Genomic DNA, 18,204 nt, shown 5'->3' on the forward strand with positions numbered 1-18,204 from the left:
CAAAAAAAAACCTCTCCAGAAAATGGGGAGAGAGGGGAATGTATCACAGTCTAATAAAGGTCATATATGAGAAACCCACAACAAACACTATTCTCAATGGGTGAAAAACTGAAAGCATTTCCTCTAATATCAGGATCAAGACAAGACTGCCCACTTTCACCACTATTATTCAACATAATTTTGGTTGTTCTTGCCAAAGCAATCAGAGCAGAAAAAGAAATAAAATGGATCTATATTGGAAGAAGCACAAGCTGGAGTCAAGATTGCTGGGAGAAATATCAATAACCTCGGATATGCAGATGACACCACCTTTATGGCAGAAAGTGAAGAGGAACTAAAAAGCCTCTTGATGAAAGTGAAAGTGGAGAGTGAAAAAGTTGGTGTAAAGCTCAACATTCAGAAAATGAAGATCATGGAATCCGGTCCCATCACTTCATGGGAAATAGATGGGGAAACAGTGGAAACAGTGTCAGACTTTATTTTTCTGGGCTCCAAAATCACTGCAGATGGTGACTGCAGCCATGAAATTAAAAGACGCTAACTCCTTGGAAGGAAAGTTATGACCAACCTAGATAGCATATTCAAAAGCAGAGACATTACTTTGCCAGCAAAGGTCCGTCTAGTCAAGGCTATGGTTTTTCCAGTGGTCATGTATGGATGTGAGAGTTGGACTGTGAAGAAAGCTGAGCGCCGAAGAATTGATGCTTTTGAACTGTGGTGTTGGAGAAGACTTGAGAGTCCCTTGGACTGCAAGGAGATCCAACCAGTCCATCCTAAAGATTAGTCCTAGGTATTCATTGGAAGGAATGATGCTAAAGCTGAAACTCCAATACTTTGGCCACCTCATGTGAAGAGTTGACTCATTGGAAAAGACTCTCGTGCTGGGAGGGATTGGGGGCAGGAGGAGAAGGGGACGACAGAGGATGAGATGGCTGGGTGGCATCACTTACTCGATGGACATGAGTTTGAGTGAACTCCAGGAGTTGGTGATGGACAGGGAGGCCTGGCGTGCTGTGATACATGGGGTCGCAAAGAGTCAGACACGACTGAGTGACTGAACTGAATTGAACTGATATTGGGAAAGAATAAGTAAAACTGTCACTGTTTGCAGATGATGATACTATACATTGAAAATCCTAAAGATGCTACTAGAAAACTACTAGAAGTCATGAATGAATTCAGTAAAGTTGTAGGATACAAAATTAATGTACAGCAATCTCTTATTTTCCTATACACTAACAATGAAAGATCAGAAGTTAATGAAACAATTCCTTTTATCTTTGCAACCAAGAGAATAATATACCTAGGAATAAACCTATGAAAAGACGGAAAGTAAGCTGTAAGACTGATGAAAGGAATCAAAGACAACACTAACAACAGATGGAGAGATATATCATCATTGTGAAAATGACTATAGTACTCAAAGCAATCTACAGATTCAATGCAAGCTGTATCAAATTACTAATGACATTTTTCACAGAACTGGAACAAAAAAATTTATAGTTTGTCATGAAACACTAAACACCCCAAATAGCCAAAGCAATCTTGAGAAAGAAAAATAGAGCTGGAGTAATCAGGCTCCCTGACTTCAGCTTATACTACAAAGCTACAGTAATCAAGATAGTATGGCACTGCCACAAAAAGAGAAACACAGCTCAGTTGAACAGGATAGAAAGTCCAGAAATAAACTCACACACCTATGGTTAAAGCCACCTTTAACTGAGAGGGTTAAAGCTTAGGCAGTCTGGGGCCCATTAAGGAGCAGGTGAACATTCTCACTCATGCTTTCCTCAAGCCTTGTGCAACAATGTATCTTACCCAAGAACTTGTCTTTCTTTAGTATCTAATGACCACACAGCACAGAGTGTCTTACTCATGGAAATGCTTTTCTTAGATTCTATGTTAATAATTATAATTGTAACAAATCTTGCCGGAGAGCCTGTTTATCAGCAATAGTACATCTGGTCCAGAAACACAGTGCCTGGAACATGTTCCTTCTGGCTGGCTAATCTTTTACTGAAGTTATCTCAGGACCTATGCCTTGGGAAAGGGTCTAATGGAACTTGTACAGCCTTGAACTGTTCTTATCTATTCTTAACAGTCAGTTGAAAAGGATATAATGCCCTGCTTAAACTAGTGAGGCAGGTACTCTCTTACCCCCTTCCAGTGCCTTTTGCTGGAGGCTTTCTCTATCCTTTTCACTCTAATAAAACTGCTACACAAAGCCCTGAGTGACTGAGACAGTGTCTTTTGGGTCCTGGAGTGAAATTTTCTCCTTCAGAGACCATGAACATTGGCACTGTTCTCCATAAGCTATCCCTATCATCACAAAGAAGGCAAGAACATACAGTGGAGAAAAGACAGCTTTTTCAGTAATGGTACTGCGAAAACTGTACAGCTACATGTAAAATAATGAAATTAGAACACTTCTTAATATCATTCACAAAAAGAAACCCGAAATGGATTAAAGACCTAAATGTAAGGACAGACACTATAAAACTCTTAAGAGGAAAACATAGGCAGAACACTGTTGGACATAGATTGCAGCAAGGTCCTCTTTGACCCACCTCTTGGAGTAATGAAAATGAAAACAAAAATAAACAAATGGGACTAACTAAATATCAAAGTTTTTACACAGCAAAGGCAACCTAAACCCGACAAAAAGACAAACATCAGAATGGGATAAAATAATTGCAAATGAAACAACTGACAAAGGATTAATTTCTAAAACATTCAAGCAGCTCAACATGAAAACAGAAAACACCCCAATCAAAACATAGGTGGAATACCTAAATAGACATTTCTCAGACCTCCCTCATGGCACAGTGAATAGGAATCTGCCTGCTAATGCAGGAGACATGGGCTCAATTGCTGGTCCAGAAAGAGTCCACAAGCTGAGAAGCAAGTAAAGCCAGTGTACCATAACTACTGAGCCTGCACTCAGGCCCACAAGCCACAACAACTGAGCATGTGAGCTGCAACTACTGAAGCTCATTTTCTTAGAGCCCATGCTCTGGATCAAGAGAAGCCACTGCAATGAGAAGCCCATAGACTACAATGCAACCAATAAATAAATAAACAAGACATTTATCCAAAGAAGATATATAGATGGCCAAGAAACACGTGAAAAGATGCTCAACATCTCTAATTATTGGGATAATGCAAGTCAAAACTACAGTGAGGTATCACCTCACACAAGTTGGAATTACCACCATCAAAAATCTACAGACTGTAACTACTAGAGAGGGTGTGGAGGTGAGGGAACCCTCTGACACTGTTGGTGGACATGTAAATTGACATACAAACTATGGAGAACAGTATGGAGCTTCCATAAAAAACTATAATTAAAACTACTATTCCACCCAGAAATCCCACTCCTGGGCACATACTCTGAGAAAACCAAAATTCAAAAGGAGTACAACTCCAGTGTTCACTGCAGCACTATTTACAATAGCCAGGACATGGAAACAACTTAAATGCCCACCTACAGATGAATGGATGATGAAGTTGTGGTGCATATGTATAAAGAATATTGCTCAGCCATAAAAAAAGAACAAAATTGTGTCATTTGTAGTGATGTAGATGAACATAGAGTCTGTGATAAAAGTTAAGTAAGTCAAAAAAAGAAAGGCAAATATCCTATATTAATGCATATTTAATAGATTATAGAAACATGGTATTGATGAACCTATTTGCTATGATACAGATATAAAGAATGGGGTCGTGGACACAGGGAGGGAAGAGGAGGGTGGGATGAAGTGAGAGCGTGGCAGTGATATATATACACTACCATATGTAAAACAGATAGCTAGTGGGAAGTTGCTGTATAAACAGGTAGCTCAGCTCAGTGCTCAGTGATGACCTAGAGGGGTGGAATGGAGTAGTTGTAAGGAGGCCCAAGAGGGAAGGAATATATGTTTACATGTAGCTGATTCACATTTTTTAGCATGAATATATGGGACTTGTTTATTTCCCCACATTTGAGTCTGTTTTTAAATGAAATACATGGTCAAAGAATCAATTTCAGAGAATTTTTTGGAGAACAGGTGACTGAAAACGAAATTCTCTTTTCAAGTCAGCCACAAAATTTTAAATAATAAAGTGCACTTTGTATAACTTACCATAGAGCAGTATCATGTTTGACACAGCCAACCTAAATATTTTTCTGGGGGTCAGCAATCTGTGGCTCATGAGTGAAATATGGCTAATGATGTATTTGTGTACAACCTGGATCTGAGAATGATTTTTACATTTTTAAAGGTTTTCAAACAAAACAAAAACAGAATATGTGACAAATAACTATATATGGTCTACAAAGCCTAAAATATTCATAATCAGGTCCTTTACAGAAAACAGCTGCAGACCCTTCATTTATATCAATGTTGTACAGAATTCAGGCAGTGCAGTTTGAAGTCCAAGATAATGTTCATTTATTCCCATCACCTATATAGTAACATTCTGAAAACATGTCTTCTGATGTCACCTGTCAATTTCTTTTCAATTTTTCTTCGTTTTTAACATCATTAAATTTCATTAATATTTCTCTTTCCATGATTTTGGTGGCTTTGCAGATTTTCATATATTAAGGTATTAATATCTTTTGCATTTCTGGAATCTATTTGCTCTCCCCAAGTATTTCTCTTTGCCCTTTCATAGGGATACAATTTAACAGTTGGATAAGCTTTCTGGCAGGTTTGAGCATAAGCCTGTCTACTTTTCCAGCTTTCACTTTTTCTTTAATCATCTTAGCCAAGAACTCTAACTCTGGAGCAAAGTTTTCACAAGATTCACAGCAAGGAGCATAGAAATCAACCACCCAATAGTTTTTCCCTTTGTAAAACTTTTTCACTGAAAGTCTGAGGTGTTAGATCTGTAGATATTTAGGTTAAAATCCTACACCCCATAGTCCTAGGGAATAAACATCTCTATTCCAACTATTGTAACTATGATATTTATTAGCTTTATTTGATTTTTGAGAAAAAATTTTATTTCAGCTTGTCTCTGAACATTTTCTTGGGCACAAAAGGAATGATACTGTTGGCAGTCTATATTGCCCACATTGATCAGTTCAGTTAATGTCTAGGCCATTCTAGCATTAAGATTTCACATGGATAACATCATGGAGACTAGAAATCAATAATCCAGACTTTCCATTTTCTATGTTTAACTAGATCATTGAAAGTGGTGAGTGTCAAGGAAATCACTGAAGAATTTATAAGGTCCTCTATGATCTCCAAGATCTGTTCAGCAAAGTGATGTCCTTCATATTCATGTATTCTAGATTTGTTGAATACCACTGCTGTTGGATAAGCCTGAATGTTATACATGTTACAGTGTCCTTCCTGAACTGTACAATCTAATGTACCAAACTTAAGCTGACCATAAAGATGCTTTGATGCTTTTCATAACTCTGGCAATAAAGCTCTACATGGTGGACACCAAGGGGCAAAAAAATCAGCTAGCCATGGTTCTTTGTAATTGGCAGGAAAATGTTGAAATTCAAGTGTGGTAAGATGAGAATTAACACTTTCTTTGGCAAACGCAAGCATATCATATAGAATCTTCTTTCCATGATGAATTCCAAATTATTTGATTACTTGTCCTTTAAATATTGCTAGACATGGTTGAATACATTCATTTTTAAGTAGAGGCTTTAGTTTTTTCAACTCAAGATCAATTAAATTTTCATTTTTTCCAAAATTAAAAAATAAGAGCCATTGATTGATGATGAGCCAAATGACCCTCTACTGTGTTTGCTGAAAGTAGTTTAAAATATGGAAGATTATTTCCAATATTTCCAAATATATTCCAAATATATTATTTCCAAATATATTTCTTTAGCATCCAATTAATTAAGAAACAAGACACTGCTTTTCTCATTGATATTTAAAGTGGCTCTAGAAGGAAAATAAGCAGTAGTACTTGTATATCCAAACTTTTACAAAGATTGTCCTGGGTGGCACAGTCTATCCATTCTACATTAGCAAGACCATCCAACACACCACTTAACCTGAGACCTGTTTGTGAAGTCACACAATCTCTTTTGGAACAAAAAGTGATCAGCTAGCTAATACCAGTAGAAAACACAGTTTGTATGAAGCTAACACAATTTCTTGTCCATAATTCTGTCACTGTGCTTCTAACATGCTGCATGGCAAAATTCACTAAACTTTCTTTTTTATCTATGCCTGTGATATTTCACTACAGCCATTCTACATCTAAAATCGAAGAGGCTGGGATAACTGTTGACTCTTTTCATTCAGCAAAGCATTCTGTCATCACCACAGTTAACAGCTCTAATTAGAAGCAACCCATCTACTTCTTTAGCAAAGTCTTTCCATGTGAGAGGCAAATTATGGCAATGTGAACACCCTGGGGAGTAAAAGTTCACAAGCCACAGATCTCCAGAATTAACAGCAGTATCAAATTATCTTCTATCCAATGCTATGATTTCAGGATCATCATCATAAATACTAAAACCATAAGGATAACAATTCTAGCTTTCATAGTAGTCTCCTTTATTATCAGTAAGTCCCCTCTATATATATGTCATACTTTTTCCACAGATCTTCATCTTTGAGTAGATCATATCCTGTATTTTTAAAAAATCATTATGTACATTTGAGTTACTCAGGTTTTTATCAAGATGTAGTTTAAATACCAGTTTCTTGAAAGCTTGTCTTATTTCTCTACTGCTTCCGTTTTAAATACTCCAAGTAAACTGTAAAAACTCTGATCTGTACCCACTAAAATGGCTGTATACACTATTAGAAAACAGCATGAACATTATTGAGTCTCTGAAACAGTCATCTTCATCCAACCATTGTTGTTCTTGTATAAGTTCTGACTTAAATGAACATTAAGATAATGTCACTCATTCCAGTTGATGCTAAATGCAAATTTGAGAACTGCACACATTAATCCAAAGGTGAAACAGGGAGCACAAATTGTCTCCCAAAAATATTAATCTGTGGGTGTTTTTTGGTTATGTCAACTACCAATTGATGCTTGTCAAGGGCATTTGCCAACTGCCTCTGCGGAGACTGAATCATGTGCTGCTGCAGCTGTTGACCTTCAACACACTGTGAAGAGAGTTCAGGCTGGAGAATGAGGCATTTTTTACTCCATGGAAACTAGAAGAAAGGTCTTTAGACAGATATTTTCAGGAATTGATTTCATGATCTCAATCCTTGCATCTCCTCATGTCTAGAAAAGCATTAAATAGTATCTTGTCCTAAACCCCTTCATGGAGACATCAATTCCTGGTGACTAGCAGAAAACTTTTTGTAAGACAAGTGCTTGATTGCATTGAGCTTCCACTCCACCAAAATCTTATATATTGATATTCTCTCACTACCTCTTTGGAACAGTTTCTCGGAGCTATCTGAAGTGCCATCTCCCAGGCTGCAGTCCTAATTTTGCCCCAAGTGAAATTTAACTCACAACTCTCATGTTGTGCATCCTTTTTTAGTCAACAGTTATGGTGACTATGAAGTGACCCAGTGTGGATTTCTCTCCTTCACCTGAACAGTTTGAGGAACAGCAGATTTAGTACCAGCAGTGGCCTATACATCCTCAGAGAGTCCAGAGGTTTATTTGATGGTGGACCAGGTTACCTACCCCTTCCCAGTTGAAAGATATGGGGGGGGTCAGTTGAAATATACAGGGGCATTCCCACTCAGTGTTTAGACATTAAGTGGGACTCAGATGAAATATATTGAGGTTTAACAGTTGTAGGAGACTGAGTGATCTGTGCTGAGTAGTTAGGTAAGAGGCTGATCTATTGCTTTTCGTCAATTTGGCTGCCCTTATAGAATTTTTCAGGATAAAAGTGAAGATATCACATGAGAGCTTTATTTCAAAGAAGAGGCAAGATGACCGAGAAATTTATAGGAGTGGTGAAGGCCAAGTCCTCTTATTGTGCAGTGGTCCCATAGGGAAATTCACTAATTAATTAAAACACCTACTCATCTGGGAGCTCAGATTAGAATTGTCCATTCAGTGATCTGAGCACCTGTGGTGGTCTTAGACTGCCAAAGAGAGTTACTGAGACATGTAAGAGGGCTGAAATGACTTTGGGGGTGATTCCTGGAGGAGTTAAGCTCACAAGCATCACACTTGCCCACCACACCGAAACTGTCCACCCCAGATTGAGACTTGAATCCATGTGTCAGAATCTAATCAAGCCAAAACCCAGTTTGGGACTCACAACCACGTGGCTGGGAATCAAATTCAACCAAAACCCACAGTCTTCCAACTAACTGAGATCACAGATCTGGTTTCAAGACCTAATGAAGCCCTGGTTCTTGATGTCTTATCACAGAAAGAATTAAGTGAGAGACAAAATGATAGGTTAGAAGTGTATTTATTTAGAGAGAAACACATTCCACAGGCAGTGTGGGCCAATGTAGAGGGAGAGTGTAGCCTTGAAATGTGGCGTGGTTAGCTTTTATGGGCTGCGTAATTTCATAGGCTAATAAAATTACCTCTTTGATGGTCAACCTTGGAACTGTCATGGTGCCTCTGGGTGTGTCATTCAGCTTGTTGATGTGTTACGATGAATGCATGCTCAGTCACTTAAGTTGTGTCCGACTCTTTGTGATCCTATGGACTGTAGTCTGCCAGGCTCCTCTGTCCATGGGGATTCTCAAAGCAAGAATACTGGAGTAGGTTACCATGCCCTCCTCCAGGGGATCTTCCTGACCTAGGAATCGGACCCAAGTCTACTGCATTGCAGGAAGATTATTTATCCACTGAACTACCTGGGAAGCCCACAATAAGCATATACTGAGGATCAAAGTATAGTTGAAGTTCACCTGTCTGCCATCTTGGACTCACTTGATTCTAATCAGGTTATGTTGTATCCTCAGGCTATTTCATTCTTTCAAAGGCTGTGCCCTGCCCACTTCCTTCCTGTTTCAATGCCATTTCAATAATGAATTTTATCAATGACAAATTCAACTTCAAATGGGAGATAGAGCCTCTCAAACACAGAAATGAGGGGCATCAGAAAGTATCCTCTAACAGTCCAGCCAGGGTTATGTATGTACAAAATTGCACTTGCAAATACCTACTTAATTGTGGAAATTATACTAAGGAGATCTCAACCTAAAATGGCCAAATTGGGGTTCTTTTGATATTCCCAAATTGATATTTTTGTATGCAGAGTTAGAAAAGGCCAGCAGTAAGATCAAACAGACTGAATGGAATGCTTACTTTGATTGATGTCTAGAAGTTTCTAAAGCAAGAAACAATAGAGTAACTTCTTTGCAGGAAAACAAGAAGATATTGATTGAAACTATATCAGAACTAAAAAGTCCACTAGCACTGACTCTGCCTTTCCCTCTGTTGTAGACAGAAGTCAACTGTTTCTTTTTGACTTGCTTTCCATTGCTTTTGTTATTATAATCATAAATAATGGCCTGCATCAGAGAATCCTGTCCTTCTGCCTGACAAGCTTAAGTGCCTTTGTTCATAACACTATCCACTTGAAGATTGCAGGAAGGAAGAAATTAACACATTCCCTGCCGAGGCTTGCCAACCTAGGAGATATTTGCGAGATTAATGAACTTCTTTACTTTCATTCTTCACCTCCCCATCTCCATCCATTAAAAAAAAACCTGCATCTATACCTCAAAAAGATGGTTATTTTGAGACGTTAGTCTGCCATCTTCTTGCTCGGTCGGTCTTCTGAGTAAAACCGTATTCATTGCCTCAGCACCTCATCTTTTGGATTCACTGTCCTCTTGTGCAGTGAGTAGAGTGAGTTTCGACTCAGGAACAAATTTGTCTTAGCCAGCTATGATCCTTGCTGCTTGTGGCTAGCTGATTCTGGTCAGGGAATGTTTCAGTAAGATCTTAAACAACTCCTAGAACTATTTTGTCTGAGGATCTTTCCTTCAGAATTCCCAGAAATGGCACCAGCTGCCCCAGTGCTTGACAGCTGAGACAAGGAACCAATAAAACTTCTGAGTCAATGGACTCAATTTTGTTTGCAGGGTAAGTCTACCCAATTCAATAGCTGTTTTGTTTATTTGTGGTATTGTGTGCACTTTTTGTGCTACAAGTCAGTGGGAAACAAAAATACTGATACAGAAAATGATTTTTTAAAAAAATGCTTGTGGAAAGTTGACTCTGAAAAAATTAGTTTCATGCAGTCAGTTTTGACTGAGTTTACAATAAATTTAATTGAGTAAATGAATTTAAAAGTAAGCTTCTGGGGGGCAGTCCCAAGATGGCAGAGGAATAGGATGGGGAGACCACTTTCTCTCCCACAAACACACTAAAAGACCATCTTCACAGGGAATAACTTCCACAAAACGACCTCTGAATTCTGGTGGAAAACCCCAGATACCCATGAGGACAAACCAATCTCTTTGAAAAGAGGTAGGAGAAAAGATACAGATGAAAAGAGAGACAAAGGATTTAGGGATGGAGACCCATCATGGGGAGGGTGCTATGAAGGAGAAGTTTTCATACAATAGGAAACCTCACAGTCAGGGTCAGTGGGGAGCTTTGGAATCTCAGAGGACAGCATAACCGGAAAAAAAAAAAATCACCACAGAATTCATGCTGAATGGCAGTTACCAGTGGAGATGCAGCTTCATATGCTCGCATCCACCCTTAGCAAGTGGGGACTGGGTGTGGAGGTGCGGCTGCATTGTCAGTCGTTAGGGTAAGGACTGGTGTTGAATGCCATGAAGATATTCTGAGGGAAATAAAATGACATAGAAACCCAAACCATAGGAATGCCAGAGAGACAAAGAAAAACAAAGAACCTTTCCCATAGGAAGGCTCAAACGCCTCACTGTGATCCCTGGTGCTCACAGAACAAAGTATCATGCCCTAGCGAATAACAAAGGAGAGCAAGCTGGCTGCCCTTCAAGGCCCTCCCCAGAGGCAGAGAGGAAGGTGTGTGACAGCCAGAGGCAGAAGGCAAAGGGCCACTTCAATCTTGGCCCCAGAGACCGCATCTCCTTCCAAGCTGTGAGCAGGCTGCCAGTCACTAGCCATGTATTCCTGGCATCCTGGATGGTTTATATCTGCCAGGACTGTCACAGCCTGAGACCAGCTCCCCTGAGGAGATGCATGGCCCACCTGGGACTGTGCACTCATGGTGCCCCTGAGAGCTTGAGTGGCTTGGATCTGGGAAGTGTAAGAGACAAAGAGCCCACCCAGAACTGTGCCCTCGTGGAGCACCTGGAAGCCTGAGCAACTTGGACCTGGGAAGAGCATGTTGCTTTGGGCTGTGGCAACCCCTGTGTGGTCCATCCACAGTGAGTGCTACCCAAACCCAATGCTAGCCAAATGCTACCCAAACATGCCAACAGTGTTTGCAGTGTCCCTGCCTCTCCACAGCACAACTGAACAAGTGAGCCTGAGTAAGTGGCCACTTATTGCCCCCTTGTGCCAGGGCAGAGATTAGATACTGAAGAGACTTGCAAGCAGAGGAGGCCAACTGAAGCAAAGAAGGGAGAACAGCCCAGAAGTGGCAAGAACAACAGATTAAAATCCTGCAACTAAGCTGAGACTCTGCATCTGAGGGGCAACTGTAGACTTTAAGAACAAGTACAAGCCGGAACAAGGTATTATCTGACACTGATTTGATCCCACAATATTTTATTTTTATTTTTGTGTTCAATTTTGTTTTATTCTTTTTATATTGTACTTTTGAGAATCTAATATCTATTCTAGTTTTTTAATATTTCTTTTTGATATTTGTTATTAATTTTGCACCTTTAACAGTCTGACATTTCATATCCATTTTAACATAGGGATTTGATTACTGGCTTGATTGCTCTATTCCCTTTTGATTCTCCCTTTTCTCCTCCTGGTCACCTCTATCACCCTCCTTCCTCTTCACTATATAACTCTGTGAATCTCCTTGGGTATTCCTGGCTCTGGAGAGCTGTTTCACCATTAACCTAGGCATTTGGTCTTCTGTGCTGTGTTGACGGAGAAGTCTAGATTCTACTGTAAGAGGTTGGGATGAAAATCCAGAGACAGGAGACTCAACTGCAGAACTTTGGAGCATCACAGAAGTCCCGACACCAGGGAACATTAATAGACGAGAGTCCACCCAAGACCCTCCAAACCTACACTGAGACTAAGCTCCACCCAAGAGGCGGCAAGCTCCAGTACAAGACATCCCATGCAGTCCTCCAGCAAAACAGGAATACAATCTTGAACATTAAAATACGGGTTGCCTAAAGCCATACCAAACCCACAGATACACCCAAAACTCACCACTGGACACTGACTGCCCTCCAGAAAGATGAGATCCAGCTTCATCTAACAGAATACAGACACAAGTTCCCTCAGCCAGGAAACCTTCACAAGACACTGGTCCAACCTAACCCACAAGGAGCTGACTCCACAATTAAGAGGAACTATGACCCTACAGCCTGCAGAAAGGAGACCCCAAACACAGCAAGCCAAATAAAATGAAAAGGAAGAGAAATATCCAGCAGTGAAGGAACATGATTAAAAACCCAACAAAAGAGGACATAAGGAGTCTACCTAAAAAATAATTCATAATAATGATAGTAAACGTGATCCAAAATCTTGAAATCAGAATGGAGTTACAGATAAATAGACTAGAGAGAAGGCAATGGCAACCCACTCCAGTACTCTTGCCTGGAAAATCTCATGGATGGAGGGGCCTCGTAGGCTGCAGTCCATGGGGTAGCTAGGAGTTGGACACGACTGAGTGACTTCACTTTCACTTTTCACTTTCATGCATTGGAGAAGGAAATGGCAACCCACTCCAGTGTTCTTGCCTGGAGAATCCCAGGGACGGGGAGCCTGGTGGGCTGCCGTCTATGGGGTTGCACAGAGTCGGACACGACTGAAGTGACTTAGCAGCAGCAGCAGCAGACTAGAGACACAGATTGAGAAAATGCAAGAAATGTTTAACAAGAACCTAGAAGTAAAAAATAGTCAATAAGTAATGAACAATGCAATAACTGAGATTAAAAACACTCTTGAGGGAAGCAACAGTATAGTAACTGAGGCAGAAGAAAGGACAAGTGAGCTGGAAGATAGAATGTGGAAATAAATGAAACTTAATAGAAAAAAGAAAAAAATAATAAAAATAAATGAGGACAGCCTCAGAGACCTCCAAAACAATGTTAAACACCCCAACATTCAAATTACAGGTGTCCCAGAAGAAGACAAAAGGAAAGGGCATGAGAACATATTTGAGGAGATAATAGTCAAAAACTTTCCTAAAATGGGGAAGGAAATAGCCACCCAAGTCCAAGAAGCCAAGAGAGTCCCATACAGGATAAACCCAAGGTGAAACACGTGAAGACAAGTATTGATGGAATTTAAAAAATTAAACACAAACAGCAAATATTAAAAGCAGCAAGGGAAAAGTAACAAATAACATACAAAGGGATCCCCATAAGGATAACAGCTGATCTTTCAACAGAAACCCTGCAGGCCAGAAAGGAATGGCAGGATATACTTGAAGTGATGAAAGGGAAAGTCCTACAACCAAGATTACTCTACCCAGTAAGGATTTCATTCAGATTCGAAGGAGAAATCAAAAGATGTACAGACAAGCAAAAGCTAACAGAATTCAGAACCAACAAATCAGCTCTTTAGCAAATGCTAAAGAATCTTCTCTAGACAGGAAATATAGAAAAGGTTTATAAAAATTAACCCAAAACAATAAAGTAAATGATAACAAGATCATACTTATCAATAATTACCTTAAAAGTAAATGGATTAAATGTTCCAACCAAAAGAATAAGACTGGCCGAATGGATACAAAAAAAGACTGCTATATATATTGTCTACAAGAGACCCACCTCAAACCTAGGGACACATACAGACTGAAAGTGAGGGCCTGGAAAAAGGTATTTCATGCAAATAGAGACCAAAACAAGTGGAAGTAGCAACACTTGTATAAGATAAAACAGACTTTAAAATAAAGACCTTTATAAGATACAAAGAAGGACACTACATAATATCAAGTCAAGAAGAAGATATAATAGTTATAAAATATATGCACCCAACATAGGAGCACCTCAATATATAAGGCAAATGCTAACAACTATTAATGAGGAAATTAACAGTAACATAATAATAGTATGGGACTTTGATACCCCATTCATATCGATGGGCAGATCATCCAGACAGGAAATTATAAAGGAAACACAATCTTTAAATGATACATTGTACCAGTTAGACCTAATTGCTATCTACTAGGCATTTCACCCTAAAACAATGTATTTCACCTTTTTCTCAAGCATCTTTTTCTGATCACAATGCTGTAAGATTAGATATCAACTACAGGAAAAAACAGAAGTATAGATCATTGGGAAAGGATAGAAAGCCCAGAGGCAAACCCACACATCTATGGCCACCTAATCTATAATAAAGGTGTCAAAAATTTTAAGTGGAGGAAAGAAAGTCTCTTCCAGAAGTGCTGCTAGGAGATCTGGATAGTTCTGTGTAAAAGAATGTAGTTAGAACACTCCATAACACCATACACTAAAATAAACTCAAAATGCATTAAAGACTTAAATGTAAGGCCAGAAACTGTAAAACTCTCAGAACAAAACATAAGCAGAACATTCTTTGACACAAATCACTCCAAGATCTTTTTCTGACCCACCTCCTAGAGTAATGAAAATACAAACAAACGGTACCTAATTAAATGAAACTTTTGAAGAGCAAGTGAAACCATAAACAAGAGGAAAAGATAACCTCCAGAATGGGAGAAAATATTTCAAATGAAGCAACTGTCAAAGATTAATCTCAAAACAGAAATAGCTCATGCAGTTCAATGTCAAATAAACAACACAATTAAAAATATGCAGAAGCCCTAAATAGACATCTCTCCAAAGAAGACATACAGATGGCCAAGAAGAAGATAAAAAGATGCTCAACATCACTATGTATAAGAGAAATGTAAATAAAAACTACAATAATGTATTACTTCATACTGTTCAGAATGACCATCATCAAAAAAGTCTACCAACAACAAATGTTGCAGAGTGTGGACAAAAGGGAAGCCCTTAATACTGACAGTGGGAATGTAAATTGATGCACCTGCTCTGGAGAATAGTAAGGAGGTTCCTTAAAGAGCTAAAAATAGCACTACAGTATGATGCAGCAATCCCACTACTGGGTATACATGCAGAGAAAACCAAAATTCAAAAAGATATATGCACCACGTTCTCATTGCAGCAATATTTTCAATAGCCACGACAAGGAAGCAACCTAAATGTCTATCAATAGAGGAATGAATAAAGAAGATGCTGCACATATATAATGGAATACTATGCAGGTAAAAAAAGGAGTGAAATTGTGCCATTTTCAGATACACAAATGGACCTAGAGACTACATACAGAGTGAAGTAAGTCAGGAAAACAGATATCATATATTAATGTATATATATGGAATCTAGAAAATGTTAAAGATGAACCTATGTGCAATGTAGAAACAGAGGCAGACATGTAGAGAACAAACATATGCACACCAAGGGGGAAGGGGAGGTAGGATGAATTGTAAGATTGGGAGTGACATATATACACTACTATATATAAAACAGATAACTAATGAGAACCTACTATTTAGCAATTAGTAAAATCAACTCAATTCTCCATGGTGATCTAAATGGGAAGGAAATCCAAAAAAGAGGGGATATAGATAAAAGTATATGTGATTCACTTTGCCATACAGCATTAACTAACACAATATTGTCAAGCAACTATAGTCCAACAAACGTTTTTTAAAAAGAAGAGGAATTAGACCAGAGAGCTGTTGCTCCTGAAATGTTCACAGAGAATATGTTGGTCTAGGTCAAGAACAGGTTGTGATAAATACTCTAACAGAAGGATGGAGGCTATATGAGTACAAAGGAGAGAGCAATGTACTATGCTGGGACATTAAAGGAAAGACTTCAGATGTTTAAGTAAGTCTTGAACAATTGAGCATATTTTCATCCAGCAGTGGAGGTGCATTCCGGGCAGGAGGAACAGCAAGTCAGTTCAAGAGACTTGGAACAGCTTGAAATGTTGAGAGAAATGTTCTGAGCAGGAAGTAATATTCAAAAATGCAAAAGTAGCAGTCAAGTTGGAAAGAGATATAGGAGTCAGGTCATGAAGGGACTTGGATGCCAAGCTGAGAGTCTTCATTCCAAATGAATTATGTAGTACTGTCATGCAATTCAGTGGTCCCATTTGTCATGAAAAATTATAAGCTGTTTTTCTTTCATTCTTTGAAACCATTTTCTTTGATGCATTATCAATTTCAGATGGAATACTGATCCAGTAAAATTCATTATAATACTTGTCTTTCTTTGTCCAGGTAATAATTTTCAAAACAGTAAACATTGGGACATCTGTTCTTTTCCCACTCCACAGTTGGTGGTACTCATGTGTACAGGTCATTCATATTTTAGTGAACAAAGGGAAGAAGGAGGGCAAGAGAGAAGAGATATGAGGATTGGAAGACTGTGAGGCTCTGTCTTCTTCCCTCAACTATCCTGCTATTCCTCAATTCCTCCCTTTCTTCATACATGGAATTAAATTTCATCAGTAGTAACAATCTCACTCAGACGAACTGATGCATTTCACTTTTATGAGGTTTTAAACAGGTTGAGTCTGATAGTGTGTGCACAATGTTCAGTACACATTGAACTTCTTCAGTGTTTAAGCAAGGGAGATCCTATAGCCAAGGTATATGTCCATAAGAATCAGCAAATATCTATGAAAATCAACAGTTTAAGTAGACCTGAGTGAGTGGAATGGGTGAGGGCTCCGCAAGGTGAGGACTATGCCAGTGTGAGGGGTAACTACTGAGAAACCTGACGAGGCCATCTTCATAAAAAATATTTTGTGTTCCATACTAAACGTTGATACAAACAGGCAAATCATTGAATTATAGAATCTGGGTAGGGTTTCACTGTGTGTATATAACACAAAGGACTAACAGGGTCTCAGATGAACAAGGGCTCTTTTTCACTGGACCTGACTTCCTTATTTGTGGTTAGTTAACTGAGCTTTGAACTAGGCTTTAACTGCCTACTTTCCCTATCTACCTTTGACTAAAACACTCTCTTCTGTGACAATCACTCCATATACTTCATTTGCTTTTTGCTGTGTTGTAGGATAAAAAGAGATTTTACTTTTTTTTTTTTTTTTTTAAGGAGAGGAGTACTTTTTATATTTATTTTATTTATATATTTATTTGGCTACACCAGGTCTTAGTTGCTGCACATGGGACCTTTTTTTTTTCAGCATGTGATATCTTTTTGCTGTAGAATGTGGGCTCTAGATGAGCTTCCTTGATAGCTCAGTTAGTAAAGAATCCACATGCAATGCAGAAGACCCGGGTTTGATTCCTGGGTCAGGAAGATCAACTGGAGAAGGTATAGGCCACCCACTCTACTAGGTCCTTTACCAGGGATAGAACCCAGGCCCACTGTATTGGGAGCAGAGTCTTAGCCACCGGACCACCAGGTAAGTCCCTAAAAAGAGATGTTAAAAATAAACATTGGGGGTTCCAGCATGGTTGAGGAGAAGGTGGACATGGAGTGTATCTCTTTCCAAGAATGCATCAGGAATGCATCTACAGATGAAACAGTTCTCACAGAACATTGACTAACAGGAGTTCTTGATCACCAGAGAAGACCATACAAATCCATACATAACTGTGTAGGAGAAAATAAAGAAGGGAAAAGGAGGAGGAAACCAAGCAGAACTGGTTCTACAACCCAGGCAGGCAGAGTTGAAGCAGGGAAGAAATTCCCTAATCTGGGGAAATTGATTTAGGCAGAAGGGAACCATTTGAGGTTGTCAGAGGAGGGTGAAGCAGCTGATCTGTGACAGTCTGGATAGAATGAGAACCACAGAGAATTCATGCTGTGGCCCTACACAACCAGAGTGGGATGCATATCCACTAAAGTACTTAGGGTCTGGGAGGTGGAGAGTGGGGATTGCAGAGAAATCCCAGGGTGAGGACTAATGTTGACTGTGAGGAGATGACCTGAGGGAACAAGGAGGAACTCCTCAAAAGGGAATGCCTTTGGAAGAAAACTGGACTGCTATGGATGCAGGGCGCTACTGCTGAGTCACATGCAAATACTGGAGCTTCAGCTTCAGCATCAGTCTTCCATTGAATATTCAGGGTTGATTTCCTTTAGGATTGACTGGTTTTATCTTCCTGCTGTACAAGGGACTCTCAAGAGC

General features: G+C 39.2%; 1 pseudogene; it reads right to left on the reverse strand.

The window, feature by feature from the left end:
• Window positions 1-4,523: 4,523 nt before the first annotated feature.
• Window positions 4,524-8,516, reverse strand: LOC129640147 (dnaJ homolog subfamily C member 10-like; annotated as a pseudogene).
• Between the last annotated feature and the right edge of the window lie 9,688 nt (window positions 8,517-18,204).

The sequence above is a fragment of the Bubalus kerabau genome, chromosome X (genome assembly GCF_029407905.1).
Source record: "Bubalus kerabau isolate K-KA32 ecotype Philippines breed swamp buffalo chromosome X, PCC_UOA_SB_1v2, whole genome shotgun sequence".
Taxonomy (NCBI): Eukaryota; Metazoa; Chordata; class Mammalia; order Artiodactyla; family Bovidae; genus Bubalus; species Bubalus kerabau.